Source organism: Hippopotamus amphibius, chromosome 8, assembly GCF_030028045.1.
Source record: "Hippopotamus amphibius kiboko isolate mHipAmp2 chromosome 8, mHipAmp2.hap2, whole genome shotgun sequence".
Lineage (NCBI taxonomy): Eukaryota > Metazoa > Chordata > Mammalia > Artiodactyla > Hippopotamidae > Hippopotamus > Hippopotamus amphibius.
The window spans coordinates 124,123,852-124,136,282 of NC_080193.1; the positions used below are offsets into that span (position 1 = coordinate 124,123,852).

Genomic DNA, 12,431 nt, shown 5'->3' on the forward strand with positions numbered 1-12,431 from the left:
TTTATCAACTATTTTTTTCTTAAAGTCTATTTTGTCTAATATTAATATAGCCACTGAAACTCTCTTTTGGTTACTGTTTGCATAGTCTATATTTTTTCATCTTTTTACTTTTAACCTGTTTGTGTCTTTGAACCTAAAGTGTATCTCTTGTAGACAGCATATAGTTGGATCATGTTATTTTATCTGTTCTGCCAATCTCTGCCTTTTGTTTGGAGTATTTAATTCATTTATATTTAAAGTATTACTTATAAAGTAGGATTTACATCTACCTTTTTTGTTGTTTTCTATATGTCTTATGTCTTTTCGTCCTTCTAGTCCTCCATTTCTGACTTCTTTTGTGGTAAGCAGATATTTTTTAATGTGCCATTTAAATTATCTTGTCATTTATTTTACTACTTTTTTCAGTGATTTTCTTAGTGATCACCCTAGTAGTACAATTAACTTGTCTTAACTTGTAACAATCTAATTTGGATTAATACCAACTTAATTTCTGTAGTATACAAAACTTTGCTCCTATATAGTTCCCCCCCATTTTTGTTATTGTTGTCTTACAAATTATATTTTTTTTAGATTAAAACCCCATAAATGAAGTTTTACAGTGTTTCATTATACAATTGTCTTTTAAGTGAAATAGGAAAGAAAAAGGGGTTACAAACAAAAAATATATTTATACTTTCTTTTGTATTTATTATAGGGTTACCTTTATCAGTGCTCTTTATTTCTTCATGTGGATTCAAACTACTCTCTAGTGTCCTTTCACTTCAGCCTGAAGGACTACCTTTAGTATTTCTTATAGGGCAGGTCTACTGGCAAGGAGTTTTCTCAGTTTTTGTTTGAGAATGTCTTAACCTCTCCTTTATTTTTGAAGTATAATTTTGCTGGATATGTAGTTCTTGGTCGACAGTCTTTTTCTTTGAGCACTTTGAACATGTTATTCACCTGATTTCTGGCTTCCATGGTTTCTAATCATGGAGCTGTTGATCTTACTGAGAATCACTTGTATGTAATTAGTCATGTCTCTTTTGCTGTTTTCAAGCTTCTCTCTTTGTCATTGGCTTTTTTTTTTAATTTATTTATTTATTTTATTGGCTGTGTTGGGTCTTCATTGCTGCACACGGGCTTTCTCTAGTTGGGGTGAGTGGGGGCTACTCTTCGTTGTGGTGCGCGGGCTCCTCATTGCCCTGGCTTCTTTTGTTGCAGAGCATGGGCTCTAGACTCATGGTTTCAGTAGTTGCGGCACACAGGCTCAATAGTAGTGCACGGGCCTAGTTGCTCCGTGGCATGTGGGATCTTCCTGGAACAGGGATCAAACCAGTGTCCCCTGCATTGGCAGGCAGGTTCTTAACCACTGAGCCACCTAGGAAGCCATGTCATTGGCTTTCAACAGTTTGTTAATGATGTGTCTAGTTGTGGATTCCTTTGAGTTTATACTACTTGGATTTTGTTGAGCTTCTTGAATGTATAGATTAATGTTTATTTTAATCAAATATGTGAAGTTCTCTTCCATATTTGTTCAAATATTCTTTCTGCTCATTTTCTTCATCTTCTCTCTTTCTTAGACTCTCATTATGCATATGCTATGTGTTTGATAATGTCTTACATGTCTCTGAGACTATTTTCCTTCATTCTTTTTTCTTTCTGTTCCTTAGACCAGATAGTCTCTATCTTCAATTAAGCTATTTTCAAGTTCAGTGATTCTGTCTTTCTGGCTTCTGAAACTGTCTATTGAGCCCTCTTAGTGAATTTTTTATTTCAGTTATTATTCTTTTCAATTCCAGAATTTCTATTTGGTTCTTTTTTATAATCTCCATCTCTTAATTGATATTCTATATTTGGTGAGACATTGTTCTCATAGTGTCCTTTAGTTTTTTGAGGGGAAGGGGTATGGTTCCCGTTAGTATTTTGAATGTATTTATATTAGCTCATTTAAAGTCTTTGTCTAGTAAGTCCAACATCTGGGCTTACTTGGAGACAGTTTCTGTTGATTTTTTTCCTGTATATTTTCCTATTTCTCCCTCTCTCTCTCTCTCTCTGTTTTGGTTGAAAACTGAATAATTTAAATAATGTAATGTGGAAACTCTGGAAATAAGATCTGCTCCTCACTCACTCCATCCAAGGTTTGTTGTTTCTATTTGTTTTTGCTGTTGTTGTTTCTGCTGTTTGCTGTTTAGTGACTTTCATGAACTATCTTTGTTGTGTGTGGCAACTGAATTCTCTGCTTAGTTAGCTTAGTTTGTTAGCTAATGACTGGACAGAGATTTCCGAAAGAAAGAAAGAAAGAAAGAAAGAAAGAAAGAAAGAAAGAAAGAAAGAAAGAAAGAAAGTTAGTTGAACTAATAAGTCTTCCAGCCTTGCTGAGGGGATCTATGTACATATGGTTGGGGGGGACCTTCAGTTCTCTAACAGGAAGTTTACTGAGCTTTCACTTTCTGCTTTCACAGAGCTTTGAGATCAACCAGAGGTGGGAAATTAGGGTCTTCTCAGGTCTTTCCTGGGCACAAATACAACTCTAGATTTCCAGGAATATGTCAGAACTTTTCAAACCTCCCCAGGAATATTTTATTCCCACACTTCTTGTTTGAGTTTACTGATCAGCTTCTTGTTAGCTGTAACCGTTTCTCTGCCTAAGGCAGCTGTGATGTTGAACAATTGCTGCTGGGGTTTTTTTCCCCTCAAATGGCTGGGGATAAAGGCTGTTCTTAGTGAGCAAGCTCTAAGTCAGGTCAAATAAAAGAAAGCTCTATGAGTGGAGGTTTCCATGGAGCCGTCAAACAGGTAAAATATTGACAATTTTGTGGGGATAGGATTTGGGGGAGCTCCAAACCCATTCTTCTTCTGCCAGTGGCTGCTTGGCTGCTGGTTTTCACAGCTAGCATGATTATGAATCTGTTGGTTTTCACCACTACCCCAGAGCTAGGGAGAGGGAGATGAAAATAAGGTAAGTTAAATTACCACACGACATGCTGTCCTTACAGGGATTGAACTGTTTTTCTTGAATAAACACTCTTTGGATTTTTGCAAGCCTCTCTTTAATTTCCAGGGTTTTCAAAAAGTTGATTTTGACAATTTTTGCTAGTATTCTTGCGCTTTTATGGAGGAACAAATTTTCAGTGGGCTTTACTTTGCCAATTTGGAAGGTCTCACCTCTTCTTCTTACCTTCTTTTAAATTTCTCTATTACTGGGACTTCCCTGGTGGTCCAGTGGTAGAGAATCCATTCTGCAATGCAGGGGACGCAGGTTCGATCCCTGGTCAGGGAACTAAGATCCCACATACCACAGAGCAAGTAATCCCGTGCGCCACAACTACTGAGCCCGCATGCCACAAACTACAGAATCCCTGTGCTCTGGAGCCAGCGCACCACAACTAGAGAGAAGCCCATGCGCTGCAATGAAGATCTCGTGCACTGCAATGAAGACCCGACGCAGTCAAAAAAAAAAAAATTTCTCTGTTACCTGGAGTATTAGAGAATATTAGACAAACTTACACACTGATTGATGTAAGACAGAATACTCCCACAGTATATCATGAATATATTTTCTTTCTTCTACTTTCTTCTTCATTGAACTTTCTTTGACTGTACCTCTGGTAGGAAGCAGGTAATAGGTGTTTTTGTAGAAATAAAAGCATGATATTTATTCTAATTTCAAAGAAATGAAGAAAACCTTTAACACATTAAACATAAAACAGCACCATCACCACCATGACCAGTCATCTTGGAACATAAGTTTTTGTTATTGTGTAACTTCCTGTAAACAACAACTTTAGGACATTCTTTTTGACTGTCTATTGTCTGGCAAATTCAGGGCTGCTGAAACTTACTGTGCCAATATTTAATGTCGCTAATTGAAGAATGAAAGATCCAGATGGCCCAACTCCCTTTCTGTTGTCTAGCAAGGAGGTGCTTCAGCAGATCTCAATTAGTTTAACGGAAGACAGATTTGTACCAGAGACTGAGTTCTGAGACTCCCTCTTGGTACCAAGGCCACTTCTTTACCAGGAAGCTCCATTGTTACAGAGTCACCTAGATATTTCCTACCTCCTTTCCCTAAAAATATAGAGAGTGTCATTAGGATGGAGTGTTTACACTGAAATACTTTATGCCTGAGCTGAGCAGGGCTAATGTCACTTTGATACTTTTGGTCTTATATGGCCTCCAACCCCCCAAATAACCCTATTTTATAAATACCTTCCATGGCATTGGTAATGTGTCTACACCCCATTTGCATGATGCTAATTATAAGAACTAAACATCAGCGAAGGAGAGGAAATATTTGTAATAAATTTTGTATCTTCCAAAATCTTAGGAAACTCAAGGAAATGTATTTCCCAAACATCTAACTTTCACCCCTTAAATACATTTAATTTCTTTTTTTTCCTTTTTCCTGCCTTTGAACGTGAAGACTCAAATGAAAGACAAACCCTCTCATTACCCCTATTTATTTCAGGCCAGTGGACTTGTCACTCTAGTAAAACTGTCACAGAGGAGAATGAAAGCTATAAAACTGTCCCATGAACAACAAGGCACATGAATAAGTACTGAGATCAAACATAATAAAGTAGCCTATGTAGGTCATCTGTCCCTTAGATTGATGCCACACAGTAAACAGAATCATGGCAACTTGGAAGTCTTAATGATTGGTTTTTACGTTTGACTCTCTCATTTTTGTAAGTCTCTCATTTAACATGCCTTAGTTAATATTTTAACACATTGAGTCCACTTCTCCTTTCTCACTGTATAGATATATGCCCAGGACCTGTGGGAAGGTACATCCTCAATCCAGAACAGTTGGGTAGAGGTGCCCACAGAAGCCCCAAAGAGAGAGATGGTAGGACTACTTGACACATCTAGAAGGACAGAATTTTAACTCTGTCTTTTATTATCAACAGTTTTGCAAGCTAGCACATTTTTTCTTCAGCACCTCTCCAGATCTGACAATGATGCCACAGCCAAAAACAATAACATCTCTCCTGCCTCAGGAGATAAGCAGTTAAATAGAGCATGTTTCATCTAGTGTTTTTAATAAAAGAAAAATCTTTGGGCTACAAGGAACTGATACTTATTTCTATGTGCCATGCATTTTTCAACATTATGTTATTGTATCCTTAAAACGGCCCTGTAAAATGGGCTGTATTTCCCCATAATTTTCTATTATGGAAACTAAGAATCAGAGTTATTAAAATTTTATCTTTAGTCTCACAGCAAGAAAACGTTGGGCCAAGATACAAAAAAAAATCCAAAAAATAAAAACAAACCCCCCCCAAAAACAGATTTGCTCAGCTATGAAACCAAGCAGTTATCATTACACAATGCTAAACTGTAGACACCAACCATTCGCAGAAATCCCATCTGACACCCATTTGAAAGGCACAAGATGCTTCCCAAAATGACACCAACTCCTTGGGGTGAAAAATCTCATCACTGTAATTGCACAACTTGAGGAAATTAAGGACAGAAAATGTGTTATTTGGTTTCCATGTCTTAATTTCTGATAACACAGTGTTTGAAATGGCATCCTCAGGCAAGTGTGATGTGTGATGAAGCATCCTCAGGCAAAACCTTAAAGATAAGTCCATTAACAGGTCCAGATCATGATAAAATTCAGGAAGGTCTGCAATTTAGAGCATCTTCCTCTCCCACCACAGTATAAGAACTGACAGGCTGGTTCTACTTGCTAATTACATTCTCTCCCATTACCTTTTATGTCTAAAAGACTTATTTGGTAACCTTCAAAGGTATACCAAAGATAGTAGGAAGTTATTAATGTCCTAGACCTAGGTATTTGGGATTCTCCTGCTGGGATCCTAGCTTTGAGTCCCACTGATACTGACTTAGTTCCTTAATCTCCTAATTGAAAGACAACTTCAAATAATGTTGCACAGCTCGAAGCTTCCAGAAGGACCAGGGATAGACAGGCTTATTTGAGAAGAAAAAATAAGGAGGGGAGTTTCTCTTTGTGAACCAAAGTTCAGAGTGAGCTCTAGTCAATGAAGCAAGATGGAAAATAGTGCCAGGCACAACCTGTAAATCAAAAAATCAGTTTTTGTTTACAAAGCATGAAAACGAAATATCTGTCCTAAAGAGTTCTTGGAGTCCCTGACTCTTCACCTCTCTGAGTCCTACCCCTCCACTGGATAACACTCACACTATCAGAGGGCAATAGACAATCAATCATTCCCTGAAAATGAGATAATAGATTGTGTCTATGTTGAAACTTCTGTTCCGTACCCAATGATCTATTTTTAGTTAATGGTCACAGTATTCATTAATGATTGTTAGCACATCAAAGAGAGTGTGTTAGTTCAATCTTGAAAATGTTAAATTTTAGGTATCCGTGGGTAACCAGGAGGAAGTGTCCAGAAATTGCTTGGATGCATGTGTAGGGAACTCAGGACTCAATGGGCTGCTGATATGCATTCAGGAATCATCAGTATAAATGTGGTTGTGTTTGTGCATGGAATCACACGATGTATAGGTTAGCCTCTTCCATTATAGCATTATTCACCATTTCTACTATTTAGCCTAAGTTTTAGCTCTACTACTTATCATATCAATACAGAAAACCTCATGCTCCTCAAGCTTTATTCCTGCTGTGGTTTTGTCTGAGTTGTTTTCACCTTCTTTCTCTGCCAGATGAGTTTTTACTTACCCTGCAAAGATCAGCTTATACCAACTTCCTCTACGAAGTAGTTCCCAAATACCATTCCCAGCCCAAACAGAACTGACCTTTCTTTTCTCTGTTCCCATAATGTCTTGTACATCCTTCCTTTAGGGCATCACAGTCCACTGTCATTGTTTGTGAGCTGCCTGAAGGTGGGACCCCTGTAGCTTCTGCCTATACCTCTTCCTGTACAGGTAGGGGCAGGGCGGAGCTGACCACCCATATACAGATGGGTTTGCATGTGCCACCTCCTTTCAGCAAAAAGGAAAAGACACTTATTGATGACTCCATGCAAGATCCACCCACTACTTTCCAGCATTTAGTGGGGGCCCAACCAATGGTTATTCTTCAGAGAGTAAAGTCTTGGGAGTCTCTAGGGAAGACTAGAGTGATCTCTAGTGTTAAGAAGCTACAGTCTCATGATTCACATTTTATTCAGATATTTTGTCTTCTAATTTGGAGACTTGCTTTGAGAATTAATTCTAAAAAATAGTCTCAAGTTTGTTTTCATATAGTTTTCTGTGTTTGAAACTTTAGCTAAGGTAGGTTTTTCAGACAATTGAAGATGGTGAAGTTCCTGGTCCCCCGGGGTGTTTTATTTTGTCTGGTTTGTTTTGCTTGTATCGATTTCTCCCCTATGCTGCTCTGCACCTTGTTGACCCTGAGGTTTATATCTACCTCCTTGGCCCTCGTTTCAGGGACAGCCACATTTCAGGAATTATGTGTTTTCTCTAATAGGGCAATTCTCTTTTATCCCTCCACAGTCAATATATTTGAGCTCATAAAGTTCTCTTTGAAGTCAGTGTGAGTCTCACACTTGGAAGCAAGATACCACTGAGGAAGAGGAATCAAAATGCAGCTCTTTACAGGAAACTCATTTAAAAACCCACATATTCCTATGCTCCTGGTCCTAGTAAAAATACAAGCTAAAGGATTTCTTTACAATTTGCTTGTTATTTTAAACTAATCTTGATCTTAAGGAGGTCTACTTTTTAAAGAGTTGAAATAACCTAAGTGGTTATTTTGCATTTATGCCCGTGGCAGCTAAGACCCACTGAGCTGACATGATCTCACCTGCACTCACAGCCTGTGTAGGAACCAAATTATGGATGTATTTGCAAACGGCAGGACTCTCCCTAAATTGATTATGGCCCAAACTGAAAACCTTAGTGTTGAATTTATTCACCTTGGATGTCTCTAGTCATATTTTAGGGGCTCTAGAAATTTGGCTAATTCAATTTGGGATATTAATTTAAGCTTTCAAAAACCTATTTTTTAAAAAAAAGACCTATTTGGAACTATCAATCCTTAGCCTTGGTGGTGGGAAGAGGATCATAATGAAGGAGGTGGTCATCCTATCTCCATCCTGCTCAGACCCCATGGCCAAGACTTCCGGATTGGCTTTTGTACTCAAGAGGGCTATTAACCAGCTCAGACACATCTAGGACCAAGAAAGTGAGAATAAAGAAGCTATGCCACAAGGGGAGTAGCTGAAGGAATTGGAGATAAGTTGAAAAAGGAGAACCTCAGGTGGAGGACTATAGGGAACATGTTAATTATTATCAAATATTCCAAGGGCTGTCAGGTAATGAGATCCATGCTCTGTGGCTGCAAATCATGGGACTGGAAGCAAAGATGGTGATTATTGAAAAGTAAATTGAGCTGTCACAAAATGGAATGGAATATTTTGGTAGGTAATGAGTTTCCTGTCACTAAAGGCATTCAACTTGATATTGATGTTCATTTGTCATGTGTGTTGAAGAAGAGATTGAAGCAGGGCCATTTTCAGCCCTTACAATGTCTCTGTGACAATTAGAAAACAGGTACCCCTTCTAGATGGGTATAGCTCTAAGCCAATGTGCACAACTAAGCTAGATTTCAGCCCCCATTCATTCCTTTGACAGGGCACCCCTGTGCAGGGCAAACCTATACAGTATACATGGCTGTGTCTGTGATCTTACTGTGTTCTGTTCCAATAGCCATCAGCCAAAGGGAGTAAACCACACAGAATAAAAGGGCCCTCATAAATCAGGAGGAGCTGATGATAGGACCTTTATGAAAGAACTGATCCTTTAAGCCAGATGTGTCCCTCAAGAAGTAGAAATAATCTGAACGTTTTCCTTTGTGATTAAACCCACAGCGTCACATTGCTGAAATGTCCAAAAGGGTACTGTGACATGCAGAATTTACTTTAGAAGTTGTTAAAAAGCTGATACTTTCTTAAAAAAATGTTTGCTATGGGCTAGATAATATGCTAAGTACTTTCATAAATTATTACCTTAATCTGCACAATAACTAAGTAGTAGTATTATACCCATCTTACAGATGAAATGTAACTTTGTCTGAGATTACTTTGCTTGGAAGTGGCAAGAGAGGCATGTGAGTCAGTGTGTCTGGCTCTAAAACCCGTAGTCTTAATCATAAAACAAAATTATCTTTAAAAAAAAAGAAAGAAAGAAAGAAAGAAAGAAAGAAAGAAAGAAAGAAAGAAAGAAAGAGAAAGAAAGAAAGAAAGAAAGAAAGAAAGAAAGAAAGAAAGAAAGAAAGAAAGAAAGAAAGAAAGAAAGAAAGAAAGAAAGAAAGAAAGAAAGAAAAGAAGCAAGGTTTTGAAAGCTCTAACTCAGTGTCATGATTCTGCATTCCAAAACCAAGGAAGGTTGAACTGGTGCAAAGGCCAGAATGTGATATAAATACTTAGAGTGACAAACCAAGCTTCCTGACTGTCTCTCTAACCATCCTATCACGCTGGGCCTTAATTTAAGTACCTTTGCAAGATTAAACTGAAGAAATGGAGAAATGGTTTTCAGAAAATCTGTTTGCACTGTTCCAGCTTTAGGTCTGTTCAAATCTCACCTCCCCTGAAGCCTTAGCCTTACCTGAAGTGGTTTCACCCTCTCTGTACGTCTTCTGTATTCATGATTGGGACAATTGACTTGGCAAATCGTCAACACAGCCACGTGACAATCTTTTCATTTGAAATTTGAACTGGGTATTTAAATCGCGCATTGTTTAAATGTCAGTGTGTTTATTACTCATCTCCCTGACTAGGTAGCAAGCTCCCTGAGGGCAGAGACCATAGCTTATACTTTCTAGAAACCACCTCAACAGTGCCCAGAGCTGATCTTTTTACATTGTGTACAGTTTTAGAGTGATTTCAATATACCTGCAGCCTGAGCTAAACCAGATTCTAAGCAGGTTAGATCTAGAAGGGGTCTTTCAGGAGCCCCTGCTCAGTAAGTGTTTCCATCATCATCTTCTTCAGGGATTCTGTAAGTAGGGACCTAAAGCTCTGGATTGTCAAATCCAGCGTTTTTTCCTCCCTCTTCCTTGACTGCAGCCTGAGACTGAAATGTTGTTATCTGCAGCCGCCCCCTGAAACCCTTTGTGATGTTGACTGGTCTCCCTTTTTTTTTAGTGAAAACCGGCTCTTCTTGCTGTATTCCTACCCATCGACTCCTTCCTGGAGGGGTAATGGGGTAAACAAAATATCCTGGGCCTTTGGAGTCACACGTAGCTGAAAATTCTATTTCCCCTTGGGAAAGTTTTTCAGCATCTCTAAGCCTCCATTTTCTGATATGTAAAATGTAGAGAACTGTACCCATCTCCTAGGATCCCTAGGATCTATGTGAGGACAAAAGAAATTGGTTAGATAAGCATCCAGCCTTCCCTTGGCTCACCATGGGTGATGATGAATTTGTTTTTCCTTTTTTTTTTTCTCTCTTCTTTATCCTCTCCCTCTTTATTACTGCCTTTCTTGTCCTTCCTTCCCCTACAGATGTGCCTATATATTCTCTCCCTGAGCGATCTCATCCATTTTATACTCCCTGAAGAGAACCCCAACTCTGTATCAGTATTTTCAGTCCTGAATACTTGATATGGGCTCTGGTCCTGGATTTTCAACAATGAGTGACGTGTTTCAGGCTCACAGAATGTCTTTTATCTTCCCTCGTCTCCCCAGTCCTCTAAACAACTTCCTTCTGCCAGTAGTGCCCCTGGCACACAGGAGCAAACTGTAAGCCACTGCTGCCTGCCCACCAAGTCCTGCGGAATCTTCTGCGGTACCCCTCAGTGGCTAGCATCGTCACCTCCCACCACGTGACTTCACTGGTCTGCCAGGACCTCTCTCCACCTTTGGTCTCTCTTAGCGAGTTCTTGTTCATTCTCCCTGGATTAAGTTTCCTATGATTACATCTCGAGTCCTGCCACTTCCCTGCTCAATACTCTTACACGGCTCTCCATTGCCTACAACTAAGGTCTCAGCTCCTCGGTCAAAACCTCCACCTTTGTGCCCTGACCTCCTGTTCAGTCTTATTCCCCTACAGTATGCGTCCTGTGTTCCCATCAAAGGCGATTGCTCAGTATTCCAGGAACACACCCTTGTACTCTGCCGCTTCTTATCCTTTGTTCCTGCTCTTTCCTCCTCCTTGGGTGCCTTCCTCCCCACCCTTCCAATCTCTCCCTGCTGAACTCTTGCCCATCCTGAGACCCAGCTTAAAGGTTTTTGACACTTGTTTATAAAGCTGGTCCCTTCCTTAGTTCTCGGTTACCTCTGCTCAGCCTCCTCCTACCCCAGCACTTCTTTCTCGGGTTCTCTCCCTGGCTCATCCACAGGGTCCCTTACCACTCTTCTTCCCACCACACTCTAGGTCGGCATGTTCCACACTGTTTCGTCACAGAAGATGTAAACAAAAATTGTGGTACACAAGCAGCACAGAATAATTGACAGCTCGATTAATTGCTGCAAGAATGATCAGCATTCAAACACACCCATTTACAGACTTACAAATGACATCATTAACTTTGATCCTCATATCAGGTGCACTATCACGTTTCTTCCTGTATTTTGCTTTCACTGCAGCACAATGTAAAATTTCACTTCTCACGAATGTAATATAGCAAAGAGAAAATAATACATGGGCTTTTTTTCTTGTTCCTTTGTTTGAGAAAATAAAGACTTCATCTTCTTTTTGAAGTCCTCAGTCTTTTTCTCCTTTGATTTAACCACTATCTGAGAAATTCAAGACTGCTTTTTATTAATGCTTCCATTTCCAGCCAGAGATCCCTAGGGAGTAAGTTAATGTATAGTAATGTTTAATATACAATAAGGGCTGAATAACATCACAAATATATGTTGACCTTATCACACCCAGACCAGCAGTCATTACAGGTGAGATATATTAATGATGGTAAACAATGTCTGCGCTTCCCTCTCGTTCACGCATCCGGTGGCCTCTCCGTGCTAGTTTCTGGCATTCCCAGTACAGCACAAATTCCACACTGGCACATTATTGCATAATAACAATGATTGTGTACAGCATTTAGTGTTTTTCTTACAGATAATGCAGCTTAGATTAAAAAGTCAATAGAGTTATTATTCTTACTGTAGTACGCTCATTAACATCTCCAGGAACCCAGGGTTCCACAGAACGTAGTTTGGAAAACATCGCTCTGTATACTTGCATTCATTTACATGATTTCAGTTTTGACGGGCCAAGCCATAAATCTAACATCCTCCTTGAAAATCTTCCTTGATATTGCTAATTTGAACAGTACTCAATTTTGCATTTCCACAGCTCCAGGCAGTGCTCAATAGGTACCAGGGGAAGAAATGATGGAAGGGAGGGATGAAGTGGCAAATCTTACTAATTCTTATGGCATTTCTGTAAATTTGACATCTGTTGTAAAAGTGACACAAGGGAAACACAAAGTCATTTAACATAAAATTCCTTGTTAAAATCAAATATGGCTATATTTTAAATTATTATTGTTA

General features: G+C 39.1%; 1 protein-coding gene across 2 annotated transcripts in view; it reads left to right on the top strand.

Annotated features, from left to right (window-relative positions):
- PDE11A (phosphodiesterase 11A) overlaps positions 1-12,431 on the top strand; it is a 380,330-nt gene that overhangs the window by 175,484 nt on the left and 192,415 nt on the right. The gene's annotated exons all lie outside the window — the stretch shown is intronic.